The 15451-nt window shown below is 37.2% G+C and overlaps 1 long non-coding RNA gene across 1 annotated transcript in view; it reads left to right on the forward strand.

Annotated features, from left to right (window-relative positions):
* Window positions 1-15451, forward strand: part of LOC119620824 (uncharacterized) — an 89942-nt gene that overhangs the window by 20882 nt on the left and 53609 nt on the right. The window contains exon 2 of the long non-coding RNA XR_005237377.2: window positions 4186-4304. This is a non-coding gene — a long non-coding RNA (uncharacterized lncRNA). The remainder of the gene's footprint in view (window positions 1-4185; window positions 4305-15451) is intronic.

Here is a 15451-nt window from a genome sequence, read left to right on the forward strand (position 1 = left end):
TAGGCAGCATTTTGTTAATGTTAGAGTCAGGTTACCTGCCTTAGACATAATGGGTATTTCCTGTAGGTTGTGCTATTTTAAAAAAAAATTATAGTCAAAAAAAGAGAAAACATTTTGAATGTTTATTGGCCTTAAATATTTGATAAAATACACACATTCTTGAGAAAATATAACTTATCAAAGCCGAATCAACAAAAACAAAACTCTTAGTATCTTTGTAAACTTTAAGTAAATCAAATCAATAGAAATATAGCTTTCAAAATACCACCAGGTCCAGAAGGAAACAAGTTCTATCAAATATTCCAAAAGGAAATCATTTCAGTCAGTCTTATAAAAACCCTCCCAGAGAACAGAAAATTAGAGAATGCTTCTCAATTTATTTAATGAAATCTGTATTACTTTGATTCCAAAACAAGATAGAAAAGTCTTATCTACAGAATTTTGTAGCTAAACTACAAAATTACAGACTAAAAGTCAAAATCATTAACAAAATACTGGAAGGTGTATCCAACCATGTAAATACAAATAAATCTCGTTACTTGATAGCCCAGATAATCCAGGGGGTAGACAGTGAGGGTTTTCAATGGTGCCTGGACTATGTGGAGTGGAGAGGCCAAGTGAGTAGAGCTCAGACATTCCAAAGTCCCTTCTCTCAGACCACCTTCATGACGGGTTTCCTCCCTCTCACTTTAAAGTTGAGAAAACCGAGACCCAGCCTTGAGAAATGATCTTCCCAAATTAGAGAACTAGTAGGTAGTAGAGCTGGGATTCAAATTTCAGCCTTCTGATTCCATGTTTGGTTGCTTCCTTTACATAGCCACATACTAGTAAAGGTTGAATAGCCAGTTCCTCTAGGAAAAGTGCCCTCACTTGTAGCATTTGCTGATTTCTGTGGTATGAATGCTCTCATGGCTGACTTCAGGTTACCATATGATGTCACTGAACACAGAGTTAAGAAGAGATGCACAGAGTTGGCTCCAGGAGCCAGGGCACAGGCTCCAGGAGCCAGGGCACACTGGCTCCGGCACAGCACTGCCTGTCACACTTAGTCCTGGTGCCTTTACAATCTTTATTAATTCATTCTTGCTTGTTCACTGGAGATGGCTGACTTGCTTCTTTAGCAAGTAATAACCCACAGGCATCATTTATTTCATAGATACTTATCAATTATCTATAATATGTCAGTCATTTTTTTACAACTAAGAGCAGTAAAAACAAAAACAAAAGCAAAATCTTGCCCTTGGGGGCGCATACCTTGTATTGTAGAGAGAAACAGAAACTAAAATAAAAAGTAAATTACATAATGTATCAGAAGGAGATAATTGCTATGGAGAAAATCAAGTGAGAAAGTGGGATAAGAGTGACTGAATACTGTGCTTCGATTTTAACAAGCAGGGAAAGTCTTATTGGGAAGGTAATAAAGAACCCAGGCATGTGGGTATCTGATGAGGGGCCTTCTAGGCATAAAGTGGAGCAGATACAAAGACCTTGGGCATTATTGTACCCTGATGTATTCAGTGACAGCAAGGAAGACAAGCATGGTCAGTGAAGAGTGAGTGCTGCCAAGAATAAATAGATGAAGTCACAGAGGCAATGGACACATGTGTCACCTTGGGCTCTGAGGCAATTGAAGGTCTTCAGATTTTATCTGGAGTGAGGTTTCCATGTAAATTCTTCTTTATCAATTTTTTGGTTATATACCACATGTCATTTCAATATACAGTTTATTCCTTCCTTCCTTTGGGGAAAAGTTTTCTGTAAACTTATTTCTGTTCCATTAGTACAGTTCCCTAATTAAAGGAAACCAATTATTCCTATGTTGTATCATTTCTGCCTTCCATCTTTTTCATCGACTCTGTGATTATTCCTTGTCTCCTTTTTTTCTGAATTCAGAGTAATTATCTCAAGGATTTTCTCTTTGCCATTATTACATTCCTTTCCCTTTATGGTTAACTTGATAACTCTGTAATGTTTTGTCTGGTTCTCAATTTTATCTCTTTATTTGACTTTCCATGTTAACATTATTCTCCCTTTTTTAAAAAAATTCATAGGCCCGTTTTATTGAATGATTCTTATTCAATTTTTTTTTGACACTAGTGGGAAATCTTCTTTTTCTTGGTCTGTGTTTTCTTTCAAACTGAGTCCATTTTGTTATGCCTGCTGCATCTTTTTTTCCTTCCCTTCATCCTTCCTTCCTTTCTCCCCTTTTTCCCATTTAAAACATTTTGCTTTAATATATTTGCATATCTGTCATGACTTTTTTTTACCTTGCTTATTCAAAATATGCAGAGCTTACGAGCTCTAATATGGTATAAGTGAATTATCTTCCATTTCCTTCTCTTCTTATATGGGATTGATTTGTCTTTTCCTACTCAAGCTATAATTTGAGGTCTAGGAGCTGCTGTCTGTTTACTTTTTTGAAGTTTCAGTGTACAAATTGGTGAGTGTAAGAGCCTAGTTGGTTGACTCATCAAAAGGGACATGAACTCTGATTTCCTTTCCAAAATTCCATTAAAAATCCTTCACAGGGACTCATTCCACCCACCATGGATGTAGACTCCTTCCATTCTCCCAGTTCAGCAAGGGACCAGAAAACTGCAAACCCTAACTGTCCTCTCTGCCTTTGCTCTGGTCTTATAGTGACATGTAGGTGTTTCATACTTGAACACTTTTCTAATTTCCCAATATTTCCTACTCATTTCATTGACTCACATCTCTCCACATTAAAGAATAGTGATACATATTCATAAGATTTTATTAATTATCATTCTTTCATTGGTATTGCTTCTGGCTGATGATCTCACTATTGCTTAAACCCACGTAGAAACATTTTGAGATTTTTCCTTGGCTTCACCTTTAGAAATATTTGTCATAAAATTCAGTATTTTTCCTGGTTTGGTTGCTACTAGTAAATTTTTGGCTGCTTTTTTTTTTTTGGTTAACTTTTTAAATTTTATTTTGTTAAATATTGGAAAAATGTGTGTGACCCTGAATTACTTGCTGCCTTTAACCAGATATTTATTACCTTTTACTGAAAGTATTTAGATAAGAAATTATAATATTATTCTATATAATAACTGCTGTCTGTATCACCAGATAACCAGTGATTATTAGAGATGGTGGCTGCACAATTACTTTTATTACCAGTATAGAAGAATTTGAGAGATAAGTAATAAAGGCATTACCCCAAGTGCCTTGCATTCATAAGATAAATACATTCTGGGACTCTAATGTACAGTATGGTGACTATACTTAATAATGCTATAGTGTATATTTGACATTTGTTAAGAGACTAGATCTTCTGTTCTCACTACAAAATAAAAAAGGTTGTTATGTGACATGATTGATGTGTTCATTAACTTGATTGTGGTAAATATTTCATAATGTATATGCATATAAAATCATCATGTTGTACACCCTAAATATGTACATTTTTTTGTCAATTATACCTCAATAAAGCTGCTTAAAAAAAAAAAAAAAAGGAATAGTATCTGCCCACAGGTCTTTCTTTTTTCTTCATGTTTGAGAAGAATCTTGTGCTCAGGACTGGGAATGTGGATATACTGGGCCCTATAATTGACAAAAGGGATAGATAACTGCTCAGCAACAGCTCCCCTTTCTCCTCCCCCTCAATCACAGTGTTTCAAAACAGTCCAAAGGACATTTCTCATTACAGTGACCCTCCTCATTTCCAAGTAGTGTAATAATACAGCAGATATTGCCTATCTATCTAAGCTAGCTGACGGCCTCTAAGGCTCATGGTCTAGTGTATTGGTCTGCTCAACTTCTCAGCAATTTCTCTTAACAGCTTATGAGAAAGGACAAAGAAAATAAGAGTGTGTAACTAGGCTGCACCATGGAAAAGGAACTGTTTATTGAATTCAACTTATTAAATAAATTTTCTCAATATTACTACAAAACTTTGAGGGCTTTTCCATGGGGTGTGGAGTGAATCTCCATTTGTCAGTCTTCCTGGTTTTAATAAGTGGTCTCTAGGTGTCTGGTTCTGAGCACATTCATCTTGAATATGAGTCAATTAAACTTACATTGTTTAGTGATTGATTGGTGAATATCTATTTAGTACTCTTGGCATTATTAGGCATCTTTCTGAAATGAGAGTTGCAATATGGGCAATTTCCTAATCGGAAACATACTGCAATAACTCCAGTTCTCATATCATTTCAGGTCATATGCTAAATGACAGGGCTGAGACCTCTCCACAGCACATCTGATATTGGGATCGATGAAGATCAGATGTGCAAATCACAATGGGCTCCGGAAAGCCCTAGACTGTGTCATTCAAGGTAGGAGGATTTACTTCTCTGGTAAGCTGTGGAAAGATCCTCTGTGGATTAAGACCTTTCGTTTCTCTTAAAGGATGAATGGATATTATAAGTCCCAAGGATTCAATAAAACCTTTATAGCCTTAGTATAGCAGAGTGTCCGTCAGCCAATTCTGTGATTTTACTGTGTTTGTCTTTTGCAAAAATCCATGTGAAACCTCAAATGTTCCTTTTACAAGTTCTTTTGTTACACACACATGTTTTTCGTTAAATTAGTGGTGGTTCAATCTGGAAAAGATATCTGTAATTAGAGTCTTATTTTTGAAGTTTAAAAGGGGTGGGGGGAAGCACATATTCTATCAACTTTTCCTCACAGAAAAACTTACTCTATCTTCAAAAGCTGTGACCCAACACAGCAGTTTCTAGGATCCTCCAGAAGGAAAATATTCACTTACTGCCATATTGTCAGAAAAACAGGAGGCTTCTAAAAGTTTTAAAGGCTTTTCTTTCCCTCCTCAAAACTCAAGTACGTGCTTGTTAAATAATAATTCATGTAATTTGTAAAGTGTGTTAGCTTTCAAAACCCACATGTTATTAAATCTGATCCTCAAACCAGTAGTTTCACTTATGTAGGACAGGTATTATCATCATCATCATTTTTTTAGAGAGGAGTAGAAAACGTATGTGCCCTGCCTTTTGTTGAACTAAAAGAGATAAGGTGAAAACCTCCTAATGTAGAAAACTAATTCCTATTTCTTTTTCTTGTGGATCCAAGCATCAAAAGATATGATATGACAATGTCTCAACAGGCAGATGGCAGAAATATCACAACTTTAGCATTCCCTGAAATACTACCGGACTACAGAATCACACAGTCCACATAAAGAATCAGGCTACTTTACAGGCTGTGCCACATTCTCAGCAACTGAGAAGGAAGATGCTAGAAAAGGGGAACGCAGGGGTGAATTCTTTTTCTACTTTAAACAAGTCTTGCCACAGCTTTTTCTCCAATTCCCAACATAACCATTCTGCCATTACTTCCCTAATACCATAGCTTGCCTAAGATGGATGAAGCAGAAAATGGGTATCTTATGTCTTAAGCAAAGGAAAAGAGTATTATTCTCTCTGTTCTCTGTCTCTGTTTTCTATGTCTTTATCTGTAGCAGGCTCTTTCATGCCCTGTACATTTAATTCTTCAGTTGCAAAATAATACATAATAAAAAACTAAATATACCCATAACATTTTATTCTATGATCACATTTATAAAACTTAAACACATTTGAAAACATTGAAACTACTTTTTAAAAACATATGCAAGGTTGGCATCTGTTTGTCATTTTTATAAAACATTAAACCAAAATTTTTTTTTTTTTTTTTTTTTTTTTGAGACAGAGTCTCACTCTGTCACCCAGGCTGGAGTGCAGTGGCCGGATCTCAGCTCACTGCAAGCTCTGCCTCCTGGGTTTATGCCATTCTCCTGCCTCAGCCTCCCGAGTAGCTGGGACTACAGGTGCCCACCACCTCACCTGGCTAGTTTTTTGTATTTTTTAGTAGAGAGGGTGTTTCACCAGGTTAGCCAGGATGGTCTTGATCTCTTGACCTCGTGATCCGCCCGTCTTGGCCTCCCAAAGTGCTGGGATTACAGGCTTGAGCCACTGCGCCCAGCCATAAACCAAATTTTTAAAGCAGGAGAAATGTTCCTCTATTGAACTTATATCATAAGTTGAGATGAGCTATGAGGTTAATAAAGTTCACACCATGATGGAAAAAAAGCTCTATAAAAACTCTCAAATAAATTTCTAATTTCAGAAATCCCTCAAATAACAGAGTTGCATTTCTCAAAAAATGCTGAACCCTATTTAAGTGATATTTATTTTAAAATTCTGGTTATTATTATTAGTACAAGACTATATTGGACCATAAAGGTATTTTTGTGGATAATATTTTTTGTGTTTAAAGCAGGATTTCTCAACCTCATCACTATCAACATTTGGGTCAGATAATTTTTTGTTTCAGGGAACTATCCTGTGCCTTGTAGAATGTTGAGCAGCATCCCTGAACTCTACTCTCTAAATACCATGGAACCCTAAACATACACAATTGTGAAAATGAAAAACATCTCCAGATATTGCCAAATGCTCCCTTAGGGGCAAAATCATCTCCCATCAAGAATAACTGGCTTAAAGTATACAAGAATGCAATAGTTCTAATATTCACTGAGTCTAATAATCTAACATGGAGCTACATACTCAATTCACCAAATATTAAGTAAACCTCTGGCATATTGAAGGCACTGTGGAAGTTTGCAATGGTGAGTATAACAATGTTTCCTGCTCAGTAGTATATAATCCAAGAGGCAGGAAGAGTCAAGTACAATAGCCCCCCTTACCTGTGGTTTCACTTTCTGCAGTTTGTTACTCATGATCAACCCTGGTCCAAAAATATTAAATGTAAAATTCCAGAAATAAACATTTCATAAATTTTAAACTGCCATTGTTCTGAGTAACATGATTAAATTTCATGTTGTTCTGCTTCATCCCACTTGGGATGTGAATCATCCCTTTGTCTAGTATTTTCATACGGTATATACTACCTACTCATTAGTCACCTAGGAGCCCTCTCAATTATCAGATTTAAAAAAAAAAACAGTATATATAGGGTTTGATGATATCTGCAGTTTCAGGCATCCACTGGAGGTATTGGAATGTTTCACCCATAGATAAGGAGAAATTACAGTATACAAAAAACAAGAACAAAAGCAAAATATGGTAAATGACATAAACATATGCAACTTCATGAAATTAAGTAGCTGTTCATGCCTAGAAAGAAAATTGTTCACATAAAAATTGTTTAGTAATAGTAGGAAGGAGATAGTTATAATAAGTGGTAAATAAGAAAGAGTTTTTAAAGAGTTACTTCCCAGATACAAGGGAATACAGGCATTGGATAAATGCCCTCAGTTCAAATGGGAGAAATTGGCCAAAACAAAGGGACTACAGGCCCCATGCAAGTCTCAAACCCAGCAGGCCAGTCATTAAATCCTAAAACTCCAAAATAATCTCCTTTGACTCTATGTCTCATGTCCAGGGAATGCTGATGCAAGAAGAGGGCTCCTAAGACTTTGGGAAGCTCTGCCCCTGTGGCTCTGAGGGGTACAGTCCCCATGACTGCTTTAATGGGCTGGCATTGAGTGTCTGCAGCTTTTCCAGGTGCCTGGTGCTAGCTGTTCATAGATCTACCATTCTGGGGTCTGGAGAATTATGCCCCTCTTCTCACAGATCCACTAGGCAGCTCCCCAGTGGGGACTCTGTGTGGGGGTTTCAACTCCACATTTCCCCTCCACACTGCCCTAGTAGAGGTTCCATCCTTGCTCCATAAGGGCTCCATCCTTTTCCCAGAGTTCTGCCTAGACATCCAAGTGTTTCCACACATCCTCTGAAATCTAGACAGAGGTTCCCAAATCTCAACTCTTGCCTTCTGCACACCTGCAGGCCCAACACCACATGGAAGCTGCCGAGGCTTGGGGCTCGCACCTTCTAAAGCAATGGCCCAAGCTGTACCTTGGTCCTTTTTATCCACTGCTGGAGCTGGAGTGGCTGGGACACAGGGTGCCATGTCCTGAGGCTGCACAGAGCAAGTGGGTCCTGGGCCTGGCCCAGGAAACCATTTTTTCCTCTGAGTCCTCTGGGCCTGTGATAAGAGAGGCTGCTGTGAAGGTCTCTGAAATTCCCTAGAGAAAATTTCCCCTACATTGTCTTGGCTATTAACATTTGGTACCGCTTTGCTGATGCAAATTTCTGCAGCAGGCTTGAATTTCTCCCCAGAAAAAAAGGTTTTTCTTTTCTGCCACATGGCTGGGCTGCAAATTTTGCAAACTTTTATGCTCTTCTTCCCTTTTAAATATAAGTTCCAGTTTCAGAAAATCCCCTTGTGCACACATGAGTGCACACTTTTAAAAACAGCCAGGTCACATCTTGAATGTTTTGTTGGTTAGAAATTTCTTCTGCCAGATACCCTAAATCAACTCTCTCAAGTTCAAAGATCTCTAGGGCACGGACAAAATGCTGCCAGTCTCTTTGCTAAAGCATAGGAAGAGTGATCTTTATTCTAGTATCCAATAAGTTTCTCATCTTCATCTGAGACCACCTCACCTTGGACTTCATCATCCATATCACTATCAGCATTTTGGGCAAAATCATTGAACAAGTTTCTAGGAAGTTCCAAAGTTTCCCACATCTTCCTCTCTTCTTCTGAGCCCTCCAAACTCTTCCAACCTCTGCCCATTACTCAGTTCCAAAGGCACTTCCACATTTTCAGTTATCTTTATAGCAGCACCCCACTCTCAGTACCAATTCTCTGCATTAGTCCAAGTAGCATTAGGTAGTGCTATAAAACACTACCTAAGACTGGGTAATTTATGAAGAAAAGAGGTTTAATTGACTCACAGTTCTGCAGGCTTAGCAGGAAGCATGACTGGAAGGCTTCATGAAACTGACAATTATGGCAGAAGATGAAGGGGAAGAAAGGACCTTCTTCACATGGCAGCAGGAGAGAGAGAGCAGGGGGAAGCACTACATACTTCTAAATGATCAGATTTTGTGAGAACTCACTCACTGTCCTGAGTACAGCAAGGGGGAAATCCACCCTCATGACCCAATCGCCTCCAACTGGGTCCCTTCCTCAATTTGACCTGAGATTTGGGTGGGGACACAAATCCAAACTATATTACCAGTATAACAGATAAAATCCAGGTTGGTGGACATAGCTTTAGGTCTGCTGACCAAGTGGACAGGTTTTCCTCCACACATTTCATCCTCTACAGAGGGGAAGCAGAAGAAAACTCCTCCTCTCTGTGAAGACAGCTCTCAAAACAAAGAAGGGTGAAGCTAAGCTTAGAATGCCCACCAGCTATTATTCTGATATTTATCTATCAGGTAATTTATTCCATATTCTCAGTTAGAGAAAGTAAAGACATTGAAAGAAACCAAGAAAACCTCTCTTCATAGAAATCAGGAGTGAGGGAAAGACATACCTCTCTAACCATCACTTTTTCTGTTTTCTGATTCTTAAATTGATGTGAACCATCAGATTTATTCCTGATCAACTTTTACGGACAGTGAACAAAAATGTATTTTTATAAAATACTATGATCTGCAAAGTCATTTCATATACTTTTTTCTATTTAACTCTCACAAATTCATCAGGTGGTTTATTATTAAATCTATTTACATGTCCTATCCATGGTCATATAATAAACAGGTAAGCCAGGAATTATGCCAGATCAATGGATTTTAAATCCAGGAAAACTGTAAATATATACAACTACAATTTGTCTATTTATAGTAAACAAATCTAGGCTTCCTTGAGCTGCAGAGGGAACGTACTGAACACCTTCTATACTCTTGTAACAGAGGTATGGACCAATCCCTTTGGAATGAACGAAGATTGAGGGAGGGCATCAACAGGATATACATTCCATCTGCACTTTTGAATAAGTAGTATTTAATTAGGTCTTTCCAAGTAGAAGAACTGACAAGAAATCACAAAAATTCTTGACTGGTGCCAAGGAAGACCCTGTAGAAGATGAAGCTGGCCAACTAGACTGGAGCCAGAGCTTGAAAGTTCTTATATGGCAAGCTAAAAGTTTCCACTTTATTTTAGGATTTGGAGTAATTGAAAGCCACTCTAGAATGTTTAGAGGATGTTTGGAAGAAAAAGAAACTAAGAATAGAGGGCCTAGGCAAGAGACTATTTGAACATGCTGGTGACAGGTGGTGAGTGGTAACAGGTGGTGAATGGATAAGGGAAAAGAGACTGGACAGCTATTTCAGAAGAAGATCTGACAGTGGATTTGGGGGTGACTGGATATGGAGAATGAGAATGTTGACGCAACACAATTCCATTATGTGGGGCAATTTACACAGCAGGAGACACAGGTTTGGACAGGAAAGGTGAAAGGAGTAAAATATTAGTTAGAATCTATTAATATAAAGTCCCTAAAAGATGAGAAAGTTGAGATTTGCATGGAGAAAATGGAAACATAGGTCTTGAGCTCAGAGGAGGGCCCACATCTGGAAAGAGTGCCTGGGGAATAACAACATCTCGACAGTTATTGAGTCAAGAAGGTGACTGAGAAGGAGCAGGTGGAAAACTATAAAATTACATATAAGAAAGTCAGTGCAGGTGAGGATGACTTGGAGAAGTCTACCAGAAATAGTTAGGGACAAGATTGTGGAAAAATGCAGAAATGCCAGGTAAGGTGGGCTCTGGGAATAAGCCATCAGATGATTGCTTTTCACTCTCTTTCTTCTAAGCTTTGCCAAAGAGATCCAAGATTCTCCATAAACTTATGTCATTTATCTGCAGTACCATGGCTGGTTTTCTAAGTCAAAGTCCAAGGCCTGACATTTTCTTCATTCTGCAGAAGCTTCTTTTTTCTTTATTTAATAAATTAAAGAGCCATTTTCTCCTTAAATTGACATCAGTGGATAGGCAATGGTTCAAAATTCAAAACTATTTAAAACTAGTTACTTCCTAAGATGAATTCACCTATCTTAAAGGGAAATAAAAACAATTTTAAAAAAAACTCTTTACTATTTTTTTTTCTAGAAATGAATGTGTGGGTGAAAGTGAAAGCAAAAGGCAGACTATAGTGGATTGAGAGTTAATAGAGGATGATGAAGTAGAGAGTTCTGAGGAATCTTTTGGGTGAAAGGAAGAAGCAATGATACAAGCCAGTAGCTGTAGAGCATGGCAAATGACACTGAGGTACATGCTCCTTTAGACAAGGAGAAAAAGTGGCTGAATGATATAAATGGTCATGACAAAAAAGAGCTTTTTCATAAACAAAAGTCCACAGTTCAGAATGTCCCTCTGTAAGACCATGTTCACAACTCTGGCCCTGTTCCTATTTAACTTGACTATATTTGCTATTCTACTTAGACACTTTTCTTTAATCTTGTAATTCATCCGTTAACAAAAAGACCAGTCACCTTCTATTCTCAATCACTTAGCATTAATAAAATAAAATACTGTGTTTAAGGAATTTTCTCTGGTGTAAAGAACTGTATTTAAACCTTTCAGATTGAGTTCTATGCAGTAGAAATATAATAAAGTCCCTAAGGTCACTCATTACACTAAAAAGAGTTGTTGCTTTTCCTAGAATAAGTCAATTAGGTGGTTTCTTTAAAAGATGAATTTTAACAACCTTCTCCAAAGAGCTGGAGATGATCATTTGCCAAGTTATGAACATAACGGTGTTGAAGAATTAAGTCACTTTGGCTTATACAATTTTTTAAAAATGCCTTTTTGGGGAAATTTGGGTCTAAAATTGGAAGAAACATAATAGATCAGACAAATCCACTGAGAATGGCAGGGGCTGATATCCTCTGCTTACTTACTCATAGATTCCCTAGCTTGCTTACTTTTTTGTTTTTCATTTAAATTTGGGATCCAGCTACCTAAAAGTTTCCACGAAACACATTACTGATGTTTCTCTGTGTGAGAAAGAGATATTTTTCCCTTCTGTTGTACCATCAACTTGGCTCCACGTCTTGAAATTCAAAACCTCATCTACCCATTGTTGCTATGTTTTTCTAGTCCTATAATATAGCAGATTAAAGACTAAACCTGTGGGAAATGTGAAAATTAATCTTACTTGAAAAACAGTGAATTAAAAAGCACTCTGCTGAGCATTTCTAAAGCACAAAAACCTGTCTAGAATAATGAAACAAAAGCAGAAAGAATTGAACTCTTGAGAGATGTGGGTAATGTAATGAAAATAGCTGAAAATAGATGGAGGATGGAAACAGAAGAATCATACAGAGCTTAACCTTCTGTCAAAACATTCTGAATTTAATATGTCCCAACAACAAGCATATGAGACAGCAGTTTACGGCCTGCTGCCTTTTAACGTTTTATTGTGTTGAATTAATTCAACAAGCATCAGTTGAATACCCACCAAACATACTCCAGTTGCACTGGGGAATTCAAAATAAGAATTTTTTGGGGGGCTTCAAAAATCTTCCAAGCTAGTTGCACATGCTTTAGGATTAATTTGTATTTTCATTTCACTCTTGATTTGCTGTGTTAATTTTTCTGGTATTAAATGTGTACTTCAAACCCTTTTATCAGCAAACATACTGCACATTGGGTTCCTCAAAAGCCCAATGGTCTAGGATGGCCTTTATTCTATCCAAGGGAACAGAGTGATAGGCATGCTTGAGGAAAACGTGAAAAAGAAAGAATGAATGAATGAATGAACAACTGAAGAGAACTCAATTCAAAATTAATGTTAGAAAATCTAAGACAAGCTAAACACTTAAACATTGTTTATTGCCAGTGGAAACAAAACTTCAATCAACTTGGTACATAAAATCCTACTTCTAACAAACTTTCCAGAAACTGAAAAATATGTATTTAACAAACAGCTTTGCATTCTTCTTCCCATATTACATTATGTAACCAGAGGTTTCCAAGATCCCCTTCAAACACATTTTCTTGTGTGAATAAATTTCCAGAATTGCAAAGTCAGCAGAGCCATGAATGTGTTCGAAATATAGCTAACCGAAGCTGTGGTTTCTAGAAATCACTGCAGCGGTATATGACATTATTTTGAAAATCATTCTGAAAATAATGTATTAACAACTTACACAAATGAAGCCAAAGAGAAACCACCTTCTCTCTGCCTCCAAGAAACCATTCATCTTCACGTGAGGTGACCATCTTACCTTCCATTCTCCGGTTTTCATAACTCTTCCTGGGCACTGGAAGTAATTAAGAAATCTCCCCTTTCCTCTTGGGCAGGATTTCTTTCTCCATTTGGCCCTTATTAACTGCCCCAGGTTGCAACACTGAGAAAACTCACTCCAAGTTAACCATGTATAAACAAGAGCTGAAGGTATTACTTAACTATAAAAAAAGATTTCCTGTCATGATTTTGTGTGAGTTCATCTAGCTCTATTTATTGCATTTCAGTGATATTCTTAAGACAGATTTGAGTCTTACAAATGGATAGATAGATGTACAAGTGGACATATAGGTATTCTAAAATATTTTCAAAGGCTTGATTGAGTAGTTTAATTTAAATAAATTTAATTATTCATTATTATTTAAATACATTGAATCTACTATTCTACTGTATTGAGCTGTGGGGCTTTGCTTACAATGGTCTGAATTTTCTGCAGGAGACAGACTCCTGGATAGAAGTATTGAAAGCTTGTTTCTGATATTTATTGACTTTCAGACTTCACTTCTGACTTCACTTCTAGACTTCACATCCCAATCTCATACCTCAAGCAAAACTCTTAGGTCGGCCTCCTGCTCCTTCACCCTTCCCACCAGCAAACACATGATCTCACGAGAACAAGAAAACCACAGGTATCAAAATAGTACTATGGCTGAGAACATAGCTGGGTCAGCAGGAGCTGGGAGCAGCCTCTCCCCATGCTGAGCAGTGAGGAAAGAGATCAAAGTCCATGCAACATCCAAGTAAAAGTTCCCACTAGGGGGTTTCCTGCACATAACCTTCTTAGTTTAAAATAACTCACCTGGGGCCTGTAAAACAGCATTGGCTTTCCTACACTGCTTCCCTGAATATGAGGAGCAAAACACTGAGCTTCAAAGAAAGAAATAAGAAAAATTCTCAGGGTGCTTGGATCTGAGTATTAGTAGAAAACTACAAAGATTTATTAATTAAAGATAAATTTTCTTTAACAGAAACTACAATCAACAGAGCTTGGGAATCTTGTTATAAAAACTTTTTGGGGAAGCAAATATGTGTTTGGATTACAAGTCTTCCTCATTCCCAACCCCAGGAATCTGCCTGGAGAGGGGAGGTGGGAAAGATTGAATCTACCAGTACTCGAACATGTTTGCTCATGCTGCTATGGAAAATTCACTTCTTAGTCTTCTGATGTCCCTGGGTTTCAAGACACTAGCAGACTTTCAAAGCAGTTTCATTTTTACAAATGTTGCCTTTTTCAAACCTCATAGTTTAGGATGTAAGATTTAACGAAAGAAGTAGTTATAATCATGCATGAAACACTCCTAAAGGTCACTGACTTCCCTTTACAAAATGGAATAGACAGACTTACTGATTTTAACAAGGAAATCGATGTTTATTTTTCCACTCTGATGTGTTCCCTGTATGTTTAGCTATTGCAGTGATGACTGTGTTCATCAGCGAAAATGGCTTGTTCTCCGTGATAGTAAAATAATTTTTCAAGAGGTGGGTGGGGTTAATACAGCTTGTCCTGAAACTGACACCCCCAACGCTTTCTATCTGCCAACATCAGCATGTGTTCAGGGCTCCTTTCAAACAAAGAGATTTCTGATTATAATCCTGAATTGTTATTGCCATGACTGACGCAAACGGACATTTATTTTTATCCATGTGGTAGTTTTTTAAAAAAAGATTTCCAATGAAAATTCTGTTTGTGATTCAGAATGTACCTCACTGTGACAAATATATAGCACTTTGAAATTTCAATTTTACAAGCTCATTAAAAATAAAGAAATTACTTGGTATACTTCCTTCATTCTTTATTCTATCTACTTCTTCCTTATCTGAGAAAATAAGCATTAGTGAGAAGAAAAAAATCATATTTCAATTAGAAGGGTGTCAAAGCAAGATCATACCCATTTATATTTACACATAGTACCTCCTTGTTTGTTTAATGAGCATATTTATCAATTGTTTCATTTAGTAGGCAGTTCTTATGCCAATTTGTGTGATTCTTTACTTTCTTTAAGTTACATAGGGGTTAGTATAAGAACATAATTAGAATTTAAGTAATCCTTTATCTTAAGTGAAACAACAGATACGGAAAGATAAATACTACATGTTCTCTTAAGTGGGAGCAAAATAATGTGTAGACATGGACATAGAGTGTGGAATGAGAAAGAAACACTGGAGACTCAGAAGAGATGTGTGTGGGAGGGAGGGTGGGAGGAGTGGATGATGAGAAATTACTTAATGGGTACAAGGTATGTTCTGCCTGTGATGAATACCTTAAAAATCCTGACTTCACCACTACATAATGTATGCATGTTTGTACCCCATAACTTTACATAAATTTAAAAGAATTTAAATAATCTTATTATCATTTGTCTAGACTGTTCCACATGTAATAAGCCTTCCTCTTCTTCCTTAAACGTGAGCAGTCAT

This window comes from Chlorocebus sabaeus, chromosome 4 (genome assembly GCF_047675955.1).
Source record: "Chlorocebus sabaeus isolate Y175 chromosome 4, mChlSab1.0.hap1, whole genome shotgun sequence".
Classification (NCBI taxonomy): Eukaryota; Metazoa; Chordata; class Mammalia; order Primates; family Cercopithecidae; genus Chlorocebus; species Chlorocebus sabaeus.